The sequence below is a fragment of the Lethenteron reissneri genome, unplaced genomic scaffold (assembly GCF_015708825.2).
Source record: "Lethenteron reissneri isolate LAM-NWPU_2019-01 unplaced genomic scaffold, ASM1570882v1 scaffold_82, whole genome shotgun sequence".
Classification (NCBI taxonomy): domain Eukaryota; kingdom Metazoa; phylum Chordata; class Hyperoartia; order Petromyzontiformes; family Petromyzontidae; genus Lethenteron; species Lethenteron reissneri.
Window position 1 is genome coordinate 101,591 of NW_026892351.1, and position 16,531 is coordinate 118,121.

A 16,531-nucleotide genomic window follows, 5' to 3' on the forward strand; every position below is an offset into this window, starting at 1 on the left:
AACACCCTCGCAAATCGAGGAGAGAGAAGAGGAAATAATAATACAAACGGGAAAACATGAGGCCGACCACCCCAACGTTAGAGAGAGACAAATAATTAACCCTAAGTCATCAGGATACACTGTAATGATAGAGCGGAAAAGGGCGGAGCTGGTGCAAGACGGGAAACATGACATAAACAGCACACCAGGCAGACGCACGCTACGCAAGTATGACCGACATGATGCAGATGACAAAGACAGCTCACCAGAGAAACGCACCTCGCACAAACACGACCAACACGACACGGGTAACAGGAGCTCACCAGAGAGACGCACATCACACAAGCATGAGCCATGGGATAAGCAGAAATCACCGAGCCAAGTTGACCCACGTAACAGGTGCAAAAGGCACTACAAAAGTTATGTTAAGCAGAGCCACCGTGATGGTGACGGCTCATCTGACACTGACTCCTCTGACGATGACCAACACGACATGGGTAACAGAGAGAGCTCACCAGAGGGACGCATGACATGTAAAAATCACCCACGCAAAACCACCCGCACCACAGATGACAGAGACAGGAATCCCGATAACCATGAAGCACGAGACAAACATAGATACAACACCTCACCTAGCAGGCACCACACACGTAGTAGGCAGCATGAAGGTCAAGGACAAAAACACTCACCACATAGACACTACTCAAGGAGATCACGCACACCAACCCACAAGCACGAATCACAAGACCCACATAAAGAAAACAAGAGACACAAGCAACGGTACAGATACGAATCCTCGGACAGAGGGAGATCACGACACCGACACGGGACACATGACAACAGTGATAGTGGAGACAAGGGTAGCTCAAGGGAGCACTCTTCAGGAACCGACACCACTGATGACGAACAACACACTTTTAACAGTAAGACACTAAAACTAATGGACAAAGCACTCGTGAGAATTCCCTATTTCGATCCACATAACAAGAACAGGGATATACACACTCACATAGCTACAGTGGAACAGGAGGCTAAGATCCGGGGTCTGGGTAAATCAGCAGAAAAGGCATGTTTATTATCAAGGAGCCTACATGAACCCGCCAGACCATGGGTAGCCTCCCTGCCAAATAGGGTGAAGAGTGACTTTAAACAATTGAGCCGAGCAGTAGTTAAGAGATTTGGGGAATACTCCACACTATCCGAAGGATTGAACGCGGCAAAGTTGATGACCCAGCGTGTAGACGAAGACCCACGAGATTATCTCCTACGCCTTAAGAAAGCATATTACGCAGGGGACGTGGACAATGCCCAGGGAGATAAGACAGTCTTAAAAGTGATGTTCTTCCAATCATTGAGACCTGAAATAGTGAGAATAGTAGGAATGATGTTGGACCCCGAGACTGCCTCCCTACGCCAGATTGAAAGCAAGGCCCACACGGCCTGGGTGAACGGACGGAAAACCACTGGCATAGCCAAAACCCACATCGTCACCAGAGATAAAGAATGCCTCGATCTGGAGGGAAGCGAATCTCCAAGGAATAATATTAGCGCCACACGGGGTGGACATGAATTCCCCCAGGAGAGGGCGCCTAACCCAATAGAATCAACACCCGTCCACAACACGCTGAATAACGTTCCACGTGGGGGGAGGAACGAGGCCAGAGGAAGGCACCCACAACCGCCACCACCATGGAATGCAGAAGAGGGCGGAGGCTGGAATTATGGAGGAGGAAGAGCGAGTGACGGGCCATACCTACCCCGCGGAGGCCGACGCCCACCAAACCAGTTACCATATCGTCCCCCACTGCCGCCTCCACTAGCAATAGAGCATAGACCACCGTTAGCTAACAGGAATCGATATGCTCACCACATTAGGATGGAAAAAGAGCTCCTAGGGAGTATGAAGACTCCCATGCAAGTAGCGAAGGGAAGAATACCAACTATACCCACACAGGAGGAGGACACACCCAGCGCAAAGGTAGCCCAAGTGAACGTAGGGAAGAGAAGAAGCCTCGAAGCAATCACCGAAGTGGTACCAGAGGGAAAAGGGTACCATCTGGGGGAATTGATTCCCGTAGGACCAGTCGGACGAGTCCACGTGGAAGTAATACTGCAAGACACCCTGACCAGCCAGGGCCTTTGTGATACTGGAGCAGAAATATCCATGATATCCAGAGAATTATTTGACGAACTCCAGACTGCCCTCCAGAGGAAGAATGAAACACTACAAATGATGCCAAGTAAACTTACCTACTCAGGATGTGAAGGGACCCACATGCGACCATTGGGCAAAGTTATGACGAAGTTGACGTTCAACAAAATCAACATGAACCATCCCCTATATGTCGTACAATACCCAGGAAAAGAACTGATTATTGGGATCGAACTACTGAATCGCCTGAAACCCATTATGAACCTTGAATCCCGACAAATTTGGGCACAGTCAATGCCGGAGCAACAAAGGGACTCAGAAGATGAAGACGTTATGAGAGACTCCACGGGAATCCAAGTGATAACACAAGAGCTCGACGACCTATCAACGACAATCAGGAACGAAGACGAGCTCCCAGCAGGAATTCGAATCACTCAGCTAATGACTAACAGACTGAGAGAAGACCGAAAGGAAGCCGACTTAGAGTCAGTATCACCAAATGACCGTCCCCTCATGGAGTATATACCGCCCCCTGGAGGCCAAACCGACGAACTGCAAACTGATGAAGGAGAACACAAGGGCAAGAGCGTATTACCCTCGGATGAAGCCAAGGCAACTCAACCGATAGTAACGCAAAAGGAACTTTCAACCAAGCCGCCCGAAACCACGAAGGCCTTGGACCCAGACCCAGGACAAGGAGTCTCCATAATAGAAGAACAAATCGAACAACAAATTGAAGCAGCAGACGCCCTCGAGAACGACACTCAACGAAATGAGCTTCGTCAACTGCTCCACAAATACCACTTCCTGTTCTCAGAAGATCCCTATGATTGCGGCAAAACCGACCTACATGTGGTATCCATTCCCACACTGGAAGGAGCACCAGCGGTATATGTGAAACAATACAAGGTTCCACTGGCTGCCTACGAATCAATCCGAGAAACCTTGGAGAACCTACTCAAGAAGGATATAATTCGAGATGCAACTCAACCTACAACTCACCGATTTGGCCTGTATTGAAACCCACAGGCAAGTGGCGACTCACCATCGACTATAGGCAACTCAACAAAACGGTTCCCCTATCTCGATGGCCAATGGCAGAAATCGACCAGAATCTCAACCAAATAAAAGGCGCAAAAATTCTCACCACCATGGATCTATCAAATGGCTTCTGGACCATGCCCGTGAAAGAAGCGGATCAATACAAGTTGGCATTTACATTCAATGGAATACAGTATACTTGGAACCGATGTCCATTTGGATACTCAAATTCACCTGCGGACTTTAACATATTCCTACACAAGGCAATGGACGACGCAAAAGAGCGAGGTACCATTGTCTATGTCGACGATATACTGGTCAAGGACTCCTCATGGGAAGAACACCTCGAGAGCCTCCAGCATACCCTCGAGCAGTTAAAGAAAGCAGGCGCAAAGATTTCAATACAAAAAGGACAGTGGGCACGCAAAAGGGTGGACTACCTCGGGCTCCAGGTCGGCACTGAGGGAATGTTACCCCAAACCAAAAGACTTGAAGCCCTCCTCGCACTCAAATCGCCCACCACAGTCACGACCCTTCGGAGCTTCTTAGGGATTTGCAACTACCTTCGACAGTTCGTGGACGACTACGCAGGAATCGTTCGACCCTTAGTCAAACTACTGCAAAAAGACGAACCATGGGAGTGGGGACAGGAACAGGAAGCCGCAGAAAAAGAATTAAAACGACAGATCACAGAGGCATCCTGCCTAGCATACCCAGAGAAAGGGAAAGAATACTACCTGGAGACCGCATACTCAGATCATAGTATCAGCTCGGTACTGTACCAGAGACAGGAAGCAGAGAAACGAGTTATTGCCTATGCCAGCAAAGCCCTCCGGGGAGTGGAGATGAAGTTCTCCGAGTGTGAGAAGGCGATATTTGGAAACATCTGGGCCATACAACATTTTCGGAACTTGTTGAACGGAGAGAAGATCATCCTGGAAACGAATCACGAATCCTTGGCATACCTCAACAGTAAGAAGATTCGAGAGGGCCGCGTAACCAGCAGCCGAATAGCCAGCTGGGCACTGACACTCCAAGGCCTACCAATCACAGTGAAATACGCAAAAAACAAGAAAAGTCCAATGGCCCAAGGTCTTGCCGATTTACATGATTGTACCCTTGACAGCATAGAAGCAGAGGACGGAGAGATACCTCCGGAGGACAACAGGTACCTGCCCTTCAGGAAGGAGACATGTGCCGACCTACCAGTGGTATACATCGATGGATGCTCCAAGATGAAGGAGAACAAGCTTCACGCTGGGTCAGGAGTCATTTGGGAAACTGGCCCACTCACAGGGATTCAAGAGGGATTTCAGCTGGGACCAAAGTCAAACCAGTATGCAGAGTTGGTCGGGGTACACATCGCTGTCCAAATGGCATCCAATAACCAAATACGGACCATGGTGGTGTGCACTGATTCCAACTACGTACAGCACAGCTTCCTGCACCACCTACCCATATGGAAAAAAAACGAGATGAAGAACCATAGGAATAAACCAATTCGCCATCGAGAACTATTCGAGGCCATAGATAAGATGGTTCAGAACAAGGATATGAAGATATTTTGGAAGAAAGTCAAAGGGCACTCCAAGATACCTGGTCAAGAGAAAACTGGGAACGACCAAGCAGATGCCATAGAAAAAGTGGGAAGCCTGGAAGGCACCCCGTGGAAGCTAGAAGACCAAACCGACAGAGACGGACAACAAGAGTCGACGAACCAAGACATCGCCGTGATAAGACTGGTCACAAGAAGTGGGAAGAACCCGGCAGAAGCTGGAACCAGAGCCCAATTGAACAGTGCCCAGCCTTCCGAAGACCTGATCAGAATGCAACAAGAGGACGAAACACTAAAGACACTCGCCGATCATATCCAAGATCCAGCAGGAAAACCAATCACTACTGACAACTTGAATGACAACAAAGAGCTCGAGATCATGCATAGCCAAATCAAAAGGTTCTCAATGCGAAAAGGGCTACTGGTATACACAAACGAAAAAGACGGTCGACCTAGATGGGTAGTCCCCTCTCAATATCGAGAAATAATGTTACAACACGCCCACAATGAACCGTGCAGCGGCCACCGATGCGAGGTGAATACGGGACAGATGCTGCGACAGGTGGCCTACTGGCCAAAAATGGGGGAAGACATACACAAACATGTGTCCAACTGTCTCGTGTGTTGTAAGTACCAGCCAACGACCTCACAGCATAGGGCACCCCTACAGAGGAGGGGAGCAGATTATCCCTGGTCCAACCTACAAATCGACTGGATAGGACCTGTCAACCGATCAACCAAAGGGAACAAGTACATGCTAACTGTGACCTGTGCATTCTCTAAATGGACAGAGTGTTTACCAGCACCCAACAACACCGCGGAAACAACCGCTATACTACTGATTAACCAAATATTCAGTAGATGGGGCCTACCGTCAACGATCGATTCAGACAAAGGAAGCCACTTCACAGCCGAGGTCATCACAGAAGTGTGGAAGATGTTGGGAGTAAAAAGACAATTACATGTCGCATACCATCCACAATCCTCAGGACAGGTGGAAAGAGCCAACAGGACCATCGTGAGCCTCCTAAAGAAATATGTGTCTACCACGGGCCGCGACTGGGATACGAAACTACCCCTAGTCTTGATGGCCATGCAAGCCACACCCAACCGAGCTACAGGCAGGACACCCTTCGAGATCATGACAGGGAGGCTAATGACCCTCCCAGTACACCTGTTATATGTCCCAGCGGAGGACGAGACCCCGACGGCAATGACGCCAACTGAATACCTGACGGGACTCAATAGTCACCTACAGAGCACATTCGCTATGGTCAGGGACCAGTTGCAAGTAGAGGCTCAGGGGAGCAAAGCATACTATGACCGAAAAGCCAGCCACGCAGAATACCAGCTAGGAGACCAGGTGTGGTACCTCAATTACGAGAAAAGAAAACAGAAGTGCAGGAAATTCCTGCCTTCCTGGACAGGACCACACGAGGTTGTTGACAAAATGTCCCCAGTCGTATATCAGCTAAAAATCACAAAGACAGGAAGAGAGCAGCAATACAAGTGGGTGCACATCAACCAAATCAAACCGTACCCTGTGCTGGTGGAGCGAGATGAGGAATAAAGGTGGAAAAGGGGGGGGGGGAACTAAACTAATGGGCTTATCACACTACAATAATATGTAACATGTTTTCCAGGGAATGGCAGCCCTCCTGCTCACGCTCCTGCTAACGTACCTTGCCAAGCTAGAAGGGAGCCAAGGCCTGATGATGCCACCCAAGAGTAACCGTAGAAACTATCTTTTAACGATATCTCCTATAACACGTAGTCAATAGAATAATTTTTCCCTCCCTTATCGTCTTACCTTCCTTTAGAATATTTTTTCTCTCTCTTGTCACATATAACCTGTTAAGTTGTGACACGTACGCGCGCGTTGTAAGGAATAGCAGCAAAACTTGAGGACAATCGATGGTTCATGATGGAAGAAGGGTATACATTTTTTAAAAATAACCCGTGGCCATTTGACCACTGGTCATTTTTAAAAGGGCGGAATGTTGTATCCTAACCCTTCTTCCATAATTGAGAGTAATAATATTTGATGATTTTTTTTATATATTATCTTTTTACTTTTTTAAATGAGTGAAACACACCAAAGCGCACCAAACTGCAAAACACCAGGTGTTGTTAAGTAATGAACGAGAGGAGGGCTAGGATGACAGAATTGCAACCTTGCTTCAAGGCAAAGGCAGTGAAAGGAAGCAGAGGCGCCTTTGTCTAAGTCATAACCACAGAAAGCCAGGAATCATCACTGATTGTGTGTTAGGGATTCCGAGCTAATTAGAACACGTGCACACAGAAAGGGAGGTAGAAGCACGCCTTGTTCTCCTGCAGCTGAGGAAACAAAGATAAACCCAAAAAGGCCTTGGACCTGAAATTAAGAATAACATTCCCAGAGCAGAAGGTTGGAGGGCCACAGGGAGCTGATTTAAAAGAGTGTTGTATATCTCTCAAGGCGGGCAAGACCCAGCTGAATAACAAGCCTGCGGGGGTCACCAGAAGTTCGCATTCGCCTAGTTAAGACAAAAAGCTCAATTATTCTGTATTGCTATTAAAGTAACGTTAAAGTCGGAATTTAACAACAGGGTAGGCTAAAGTTATTGATATTCACACCCACTCCAATTAAACCAGGCCACAAGTTACGCCTACTGAACCATCACCATCATTAAGTCAAATGAAATGTTATTTCCATACTTTAATACTTTCTATGCAACTCGACCCGAAGCATATGACAATCAGAACCTTCCTAAGTCAAAATTGAATCGCACCCAGACAGGAGCGAATATATCATATATAAGGTTGAAGAGGGAAGGAAATTAAGAGCACGGCGGCAGACAAAAACCAGAACTGACTCCAAGGCTCAACCGCCCTCACCTCAGGAGTGACGGAAATTAATGAGGCCTTGAACAACGGCCAGCTGGACGGCAACAACAACGGCGAGCAGAGATAGGGTGGGGCAAAGACTGCGGGGCTATGAAATGCAACTTCGTGTCAGTAAAGCTCTGACAAACAAGTTAAGTTAAAGACATCACAATACATAATATCTACATAACATCAATGTTAACGCTATTCACCGTAAACTAAAGTAAAACTTATGAAAAGCCAGGATAACGGGATGAATCACCACCAGGTCGAATATAATACATAATAAAAAAACGATGTTAAACCCAGGGTCGGAGAGAAAGGGAGATCCCGGCCGTCTTTGTATCTCCGCCGCGCGGGATAGGAGTGTGTATACGCTCGGGGAAACACCTCCACTTGAGTCAAGCACCACGATGGGAAACGACAGACCTTAGGTTACATACAGAATCATAACTGTGAAATAGTAAGGGACAAATGTTAACTTAAAACTTCTTAACCATTTCTTTGTGCGCCGGGTCGGAGAGAGTGTTGCCCCTCCCTCCAGGTGGTGCAACACGGACAAAGACGCCTATGAGACGATTTGTAACGTCTGTGTTTTGGGTTCATGAAGAAGGCCAGACAAGAGATAATATTGCACCCAGACAGAGAGACGACCTCGAGGCAATTTGTAACACCTGATTGTTTGCTCGTGGGTTTTACGAAGGGAGTGGGACAACGGAATACCGTGAGTGATGCACACGGACGTACGGACAGACACATGGACACACCTGCCTACGGACAGATCCTGACACAGCAAAAATCGGAAGAAGCCCCGCCTTGTGGGCGGGATCCAGGGGGATTTTTCGGCATAAAGGGAAGGATCCTGAGCATTGGAAATCAGTGCGACCAGTGGGTTGGCTCAGGAACGAGTGCGACCAGAGGGTCGACTCAGGAGTGCGACCAGAGGGTCGACTCAGGAGTGCGACGGGAGGGTCGACTCAGGAACGAGTGCGACCAGAGTGGGTCCACTCAGGAGTGCGACCAGCGGGTCCACTCAGGAGCTCGACCGGGAGGGTCGACTCAGGAGCGAGCTGCGACCAGCGGGTCGGCTCGACTCATCTTCAGCTCGTCAACCTCTGCCGAATCGGGGGTCTCTGCTGCCACCGGAGTGGTGAGCATCGCGGTTCGGCGACAACCCAGAGCTGCACGCTACGAGCGAGTTGTGGGCGCCACCTACCGACCGGGTTCCGAACTGCGACAGCGTATCAACAGCCATCCGAACCAGTTCGCCACGGTGACAGGGGATCGACTGATACGTATGACGCGCACCGCCCCCTCATCACACGACCACCAGGCGTCTGTTTGACATAAAGAATCGACTCCGAACACTGACTATTCAAGACAACTCTTACCACTCAAAAACACTCGAACCCATAAGCCATCCGTGGCTGGAAAGCATCACAACGAGACCGAGTGATGGCCCTCCGTCGTTTATAAGAGTATTCTTAATTTTTATCTTTAATATTTAGTGGGCTGTACTCTTAATCGCATAAATTCCCAACAGATCCATCAATACGAACTGATTCTTGGCACCTCCTTCCGCCGAGCCACGCTCACGTGGGGAGTGGTGGCCCACCGGATCCTTATCAGGTGATCTGGTCCCCAATTAGTAAACTTGGTATAAGATAACGAGCTTCGGAAAAGGAGCACCGTCGCAGGCCCTTACTCCGAGCCGTTCTGTTGTCAGATAACCTGCCGATGTATCTGTTGAGATTGGTGCCTTTAAGAATAATAACTGTTTTTGATTGTGTTTTTATCGCCGTATAATCTTTCAAGTATCTTTCAGTCATAATCGCCGCACGTACTCGCATCCTCTACCAAATATTCAACTGTCCCGTGACCCAAGGTGTTAACAACGTGATAAGGGTTGCGTATGGTCAATAAGGAGTGTGGTACTGCGTGAACAATATTGAGTATAATCATTCATTAGCGTTAAGGTTTTCTTAGCATAGTATTTGCATATTTCAACGACTCTCTCTCTCACCAACAACCATCGCGTTATGAACAATATTGAGTATAATCATTCATTAACATTAAGGTTTTCTTAGCATAGTATTTGCGTGTTTTAACGACTCTCTCTCTCACTAACAACCATCGCGTTATGCGGGATCCATGTGCAGTTGTCAAAGTGAAATCAGACAATCGTTGATGATACTGTATTGATGCCGTGTTGACGTTCCGGGATTGAGAGTTCGCATATTATATCATAGTTAAGGTTGAATTAGTAATAAATTGATCAATACAGAAGTGGTTGTGTGATTCTTTCCTGAAATCTATGCATAAGATCTGCTTCTGCGTTGAGATTTGAACTTGGTGACCTTAATAAACACACTAATACATACTCAGTAAATGTTAAAGCGATAACGGGGTGAACCGGGGACCTAAAAATATAACCACGAATAAAACTCTGGGAATGTTAAAGCGAGAATGAGACGAACCTAGACAACGATGCCGAGTTAATCTAAGTTAATCTTGCATACTTACACCACACCTGCATAACTGCATACGATTAATTGCCTTCTTCCGATCGATAACCCACCCTCGTCACCGAGGCGGGGTCTGGTTATCATAACGACTTGTATTATCATAATTACGCCCACTCGCATAATTAATACGATTACCTCTCGAATTGGCATAATTAAAATGTGCGTAATTACATAAATTAACATATTTCCGGATAATTACACATTTGGCCAAATTTCATTTAATTATTATTATTTTCACTGAATATTCATAACCCACATATACAACATAATAATTTCACCCACGCACGCATACAACATAACAAATTTTGATAACCAACATATACAACATAATGTGGGCGTCGTCCGGGATTTCTCGCAGACAGTTTATGCATGAATTCAGGAACGAATCACTGTTGTGTTAATCAAAGTGTTGTGAACTAACGTTGCCTTGTGATTGTAAACGGGGGTATACAAACAAAACACGCTCTGAAGGGAAATACCAGAGTAGCAGAGTATAACAAAGACAGCTGGGCTGAGATTATTTGCTCGAGTTGAACTGACGCATCCTGTGATACAATTGTTTATATGTGCTCTGAAGGGGAATTCTAGAGTAACTCACGACGCACATGAGATGTTAGAATTAAGATACACTCTTAAGTCTATTAACCACACTACATAATAGAGATGGCACAGGATCCACAACATTCTGAGTTTGACACACCAACGCATAACACTGATACAGAGTGGACCTCTGAGGAGGAGATGGAATCTATGGAAAAACAATATCGGGAATTTGTGTTAAAACGTACTGGACGGACTGCTAGCCAGCAGACGGAGCAGAGAGATATATGGGAGGGGAGCCATACAGAAGATGTTAAGGCCCATAGAAGGTTAGGGTGTTAAGGGTGAAGGGGATTTGAGGGTTATAGTTTTCGGAGTATAGGAGTTTCGAGGGTTAGGGGTATAGAGGCTTAGGTGTTTATAGGGTTAGGTTTTTAGGAATCTATGGGTCTGTGATTAACAATGAACCCTTTGGGAGACCCAACGATTAACACTGAACCCTATGGGAGACTCAGTGTGTAACATTGAATCCTATGGGAGCCCCAGTGATTAACAACGAAATCACGACGTTTCGGAGGCAACACAAGCTTCCGTCTTCAAGTGGCACCGTCAGCAAAATTACTGCTGTGACGGTGCCACCTGAAGACGGAAGCTTGTGTTGCCTCCGAAACGTCGTGATTTAATTTATTTTTATTTTATTTTGTAACCTACGTGACTTTACCGAAAAAAACAAAGAATATGGACCCTTGCAGTCACGAAAACTTCAAATCTATAATTAACAACGAACTCTATGGGAGTGAGTAACATTAACCCCAAGGGAGCCCCAGTGATTAACACTGAACCCTATGGGAGACCAAGTGATTAACATACTCTTAGTACTTTCGGTAAAGTCATGTAGGTAAAAATTTTAATTTCATTTTTTACCTACGTGACTTTACCGAAAGAACTAAAAGTATGAATCCTTGCAGTCACGAAAGCTTCGAATCTATAAGTGATTAACACTCAACTCTATGGGAGACCAAGTGATTAACACTCAACACCATGGGAGCCCCAGTGATTAACACTGAACCCTATGGAAGTCCCAGTTATTAACATTAACCCTAAGGGAGCCCCAATGATTAACACAGAACTCTATGGAAGCCCCAGTGATTAACACTGAACACTATGGGAGACCCAGTGAATAACACTCAACCCTATGGGAGCCCCAGTGATTACACCGAACCCTATGGGTGGCCCAGTGATTAACAATGAACCCTATGGGTGCCCCAGTGATTAACACTGAACCCGATGGGAGCCTCAGTGATTAACACTGAACCCTATGGGAGACCCAGTGATTAACACTGAATCCGATGGGATCCTCAGTGATTAACACTGAACTCTATGGGAGACCCATTTATTAACACTCAACCCTATGGGAGACCCAGTGAGCAACACTGAACCCTATGGGAGTCCCAATGATTAACACTGAACTCTAAAACCACCCACTCCCGAGTTTAAGTGGGTGAGTGAGTGTGTGGGTGAGTAGGTGAATGAGTTTCTGATTGAGTGGTTAGGAAAGTGGGCGAGTAGGTGATTTATTCAATGAGTGGATGAGTGGGTAAATGAGTGGTGAGTGAGTAGCTGAATGAGTTTCTGAGTGGGTTAGTGGGTGAGTGAGTGGAGGATGAGTGAGCGAGTGAGTCTCCGAGTGAATGGGTGAGTGATTGAATTAGATAATGATTGACCGAGTTGCTGAATGAGTGAGTGACTGAAGGAATGAGTGGGGAAACGAGTGAATTGGTGAGGGAGTGGGTGAGTAAATAAGAAAGTGAGCGAGTAGATGAGTGAGTTTTTGAGCGAGTGGGTCAGTGATTGTAGGAGTTTCTAAGTGAGTGAATGAGTGATTTTCTGAGTGCATGAGTGAGCGAGTTAGTGAGTAAGTGTGGCTGATTGAGTAAATGAGTAGATAGGTTAGTGAGTGAGTGCGGATGAGTAAAGGAGTTTTTGAGTAGGTGATTTGGTGGTTGACTGAGTTTCTGAATCGGTTAGTGGGTTAGTGAGCTTCTTCGTGCGTCTGAGTGAGTCTGTGAGTGAATGGTTAAATGAATGGGTGAGTGAGTCAGTGAGTGAATGCTTGGATGAGTGAGTTTCTGAGTCAGTCTGTGAGTGAGTGGGTGAGCGAGTGGGTGAGCGAGTAGGTGAGCGAGTGGGTGAGCGAGTGGGTGAGTGAGTGGATGAGCGAGTGGATGAGTGAATGGATGAGTGAGTAGATAAGCAAGTGAGTCCACGAGTGAGAAAGTTGTTGAATGAGTGGGTGAGCGAGTGGGTGAGTAAATGGGTAGGTGAGTGGAGGAGTGATATTCTAAGTTGGTGGTTGAGGGAGTGGGTTCTTAAGTGAGTGGAAGAGTGGGTGAGTGTGTGTGTGGGTGGGTGATTTAGTATATGAGTGATTGATCGATTGTGGGTGAGTGAGTAGGTGAGTGAGTTTCTGAATGAGTGGCTAATAGACTGGGCGAGTAGGTGAGTGAGTGGGTGAGAGAGTCTCCAAGTGAGTGGGTGAGTGAGTGGGTTGTTGAATGAGTGAGTGGTTGAGTGAGTGGATGAGTGAATGAATGAAATTATTGAGTGGTAGGTGGATGAATGAGTTTCGGAGTGAGTGGATGAGTGAGCGACTGAGTCTGTGAGTGAGTTGGTCAGTGAGTGGCTGAGCGAGTGGATGAATAAGTAGGTCAGCGAGTGGGTGCGGATAAGTGAAGTAGTTTTTAAGTAAGTGGGTCGGTAGTTGAGTGAGTTTATGAATAAGTTAGTGGGTGAGAGCTTCTAAGTGAGTCTGTGAGTGATTGAGTCTGTGAGCAAGTGAGTCTATGAGCGAGTCTATCAAAGAGGGAGTCTGTGAACGAGTAAGTAAGTGGGTGAATCTGTGCATGCATGGGTAAGTGGGCGAGTGAGTGCACGAGTGAGTGGGTGAATTCTTTTGTGAGTCAGTTTCTGAGCGTGTGAGTGAGTGAGTTTACGAGTGATTCTGTGAGTGGATGCACGAGTGGGTGAGCAAATGGGTGGGTAAATGGGTGAGCGAGTTCTTGAGTGAGTTTCTGAGTGAGTGGCTGAGTAGGTGAGAGATTGGGTGAGCGAGTAAGCCTGTGAGTCGTTGAGTGGGTGGGTGCACAAGTGGATGAGTCTGTATGAGTCTATGGGTCTTTGTGTAAATATATTGTCCGTGTTTCGACGGGTCTTTGTTTGAGTTAATTGGTTTCTGTGTGAGTCAATGGGTCTATGCGAGTCTATGGATCTATGTGCGAGTCTTTGGGTCTCTGTGTGGTGCACATAGCCTGGCATGTGAGTGGGGGGTACCGTACCCCTGTGCGTATGTGTAGTGGGGGCACCGCAACCCCGTATGTATGTGGGTGGGGTACCGTAACCCTGTTCAAGGGGATCTCCCCGCCCCCACCCCCGGGGCAGAGGGAGGATCATGAAGGTGGACCCGGAAGTGCTCGGCTTGGGAAACAAACCATCCTCCTCCTGCTTCTTGTTGTTGTGCTGGGGGGGATGGGTGTGGAGAGGGAGGAAGGGAGGAGGAAAAGAGGAAACTAAACTATTTAAATTTTTCCAGGTAATGCCCACCGTGCTACACAGCTCTTCTTCAGACGGGAAAATGCCACAAATGATAGGTCAACGAAGTGGCCTATCATCACGTCGACATTTATAGAAACCAAACACTCTGAACGCGACCACGGGGAGAGAGAGACATGCAAACTCGAAATATATAGCAGATGTGAGGGTAGGGATCAAACCCACGATCTCCTGTATAACAGGCGAGGTAGTTACGGGAGAAAGGAGAGGGATAAAGAGTTCCATAATTCTTTAGAAGTAACCACTCGGCCACGCCGAGAGGGATAGAGGCAGGGAAGTAGAGGGTTGGGGGAGAGTGAGGGGAGGGCAGGGAGAGGGAGGAAGAGTGGGTAAAGGGAGGGGGGGGGAAATAAGTCAAGCTCACAGTATTGCTTGCACTCACCATGATACAATCACCATCAAACTCACACTGTCACATACCATCACTCACATACTCACCATGATACTCACACACCCACACACACTCACCCTCATAAACACACCCCTACCATCCAACTCACAGACACGACATGATAGTCACACACGCAATCACCATTACTCACAAGCCCACAAACTCACAACGACAATGGCCGCCATTCGCCACTACGTGGCGGTAATGTCATCACAACAAACCAGGTGCCATGGGTTGAGTGCTGTGCCATACTAGGTGCAGGAGGAGGAGGTCATGGGACAGACCCAGGTGCCATGGGTTTACTGCTGTGCCAGGCTAGGTGCAGCAGGAGGTCACGGGACAGATCCTGATACTATGGGTTGACTGCTATTAGATAATCCCACTCGGGTGACAGCCAAGGTCAAAGGTCAGAGTGCAGCCAGTCAACTCCTGACCCCTGAACATGGCCCATCCAGAAAGAAGAGAGGGGATGGAGACACGGGGAGAGAGAGCAGAGGTAGGAGGAGAGTGTGTGGAGGAAGCGAGAGCTCCTATAGAGATGCAGGAGGTAAAGATGGCCTAGAATCAATGACGACTGCAAGGTATGCTGGGAGGCAAGGTCATGTGACCACAGGGGCGGCAGTGCTGGTTGGAGCAATCGTTTTTGGAGCCGCATGGGCAGAGGACACGGAACCCATCCTTCATCCCAGCACCTGCACCAACCACAATCACCACCACAACTAAAACCAAAACCATAAAATAACCGCAACGATAATCATACCTCCAATTAGCACGGTCGGCTGGGTAGAGTGCGATTGAAGTTCAAAATAATACAACTACCATAACAACCATCATAACCACCTCCACCACAACTATGTCCACTACAACCACAACCTACACAATTATAACAAATATAACCAAACACCACAGCCGCACATATAACCACAAATTACACAACCACAATTATAACCACAACCTAAACCACCACAAGCACCACAACCAGAGCCACAACTACCATGACAACCAACATAACCATCTACACCACACCTGTAACCTCCACCACCACTACAACCACCTATACAACCAAAACTAAAGCCATGATCATCACAACCACCACCACCATCACAACCACCACCACCATAACTACCACCATAACCACCACCACAACCACCACCATAACCACCACCACAACCACCATAACCACCACAACCACCACCACAACCACCACCACAACCAAACAACAAAAACATTGACGCAGATACTACAATACCACTGCATAAATGGTCTGTATCCCTCTGTGGGTGAGTGAGTGGCTGAGTGGGTGGGTGAGTGAGTGGCTGAGTGGCTGAGTAGGTGAGTTAATGAGTGACTGAGTGGCCGAGTGGCTGAGTGTGAAATGGACTCGAACCTGCACCTCTGCATTGCAAGCCCAGTGAGCTCACGCCCCGCGTGTGTATCGGGGTAAAGTGCGGGCACGCCCAGCGTGGAAGAGTAGACCAAACACTCCACATCGCGGCCTCTAGTCGAGGCCATTTCTGCCACGACAACAAATCCGCCCCTCCAGAGACACAAACAACTAAATGTAACTCATCCCATCAGCCACAATCTGGCAGTGCCTCTCCTCATCAGCAGCAGGGCCGTGAACTCAGCAGGCGCCTCCTCTGCCCCCCCCCACCACCGCCACTGCTGCTGCTGCTGCGTCCACAGCGTGCAAGGTGCTCGCCTTGTTCGGGCTGAGTCGACCTAGAGGAGGCCCAGCCAGCGAGCCGCCGACGGTGGCCGCGAGCGGGAATCCAAACCGTCCGCTCGCCACCCACAATGCACAGCGCCGCCTCCACTCGCCCCGGCCTCAGCGGAAGTAGCAGCGGGGGGAGGGGCGGGGCGAGGGGGGTGAA

General features: G+C 47.9%; 1 protein-coding gene across 6 annotated transcripts in view; it reads right to left on the minus strand.

Moving 5' to 3' along the window:
- LOC133340143 (uncharacterized) overlaps positions 1-16,282 on the minus strand; it is a 35,609-nt gene extending 19,327 nt beyond the window's left edge. For 2 of the 6 annotated variants that reach the window (XM_061548212.1, XM_061548207.1), the window contains exons 1-2: positions 16,045-16,282; positions 14,050-14,173 (exon numbers count right to left, since the gene is read on the minus strand). The gene's annotated coding sequence lies outside the window, so the exon portion shown is untranslated. Of the gene's footprint in view, positions 1-14,049; positions 15,099-16,044 lie in introns of those variants that run through there. The other 4 variants (XM_061548211.1, XM_061548210.1, XM_061548208.1 and 1 more) reach the window with 4 other exon arrangements.
- Positions 16,283-16,531: the final 249 nt, after the last annotated feature.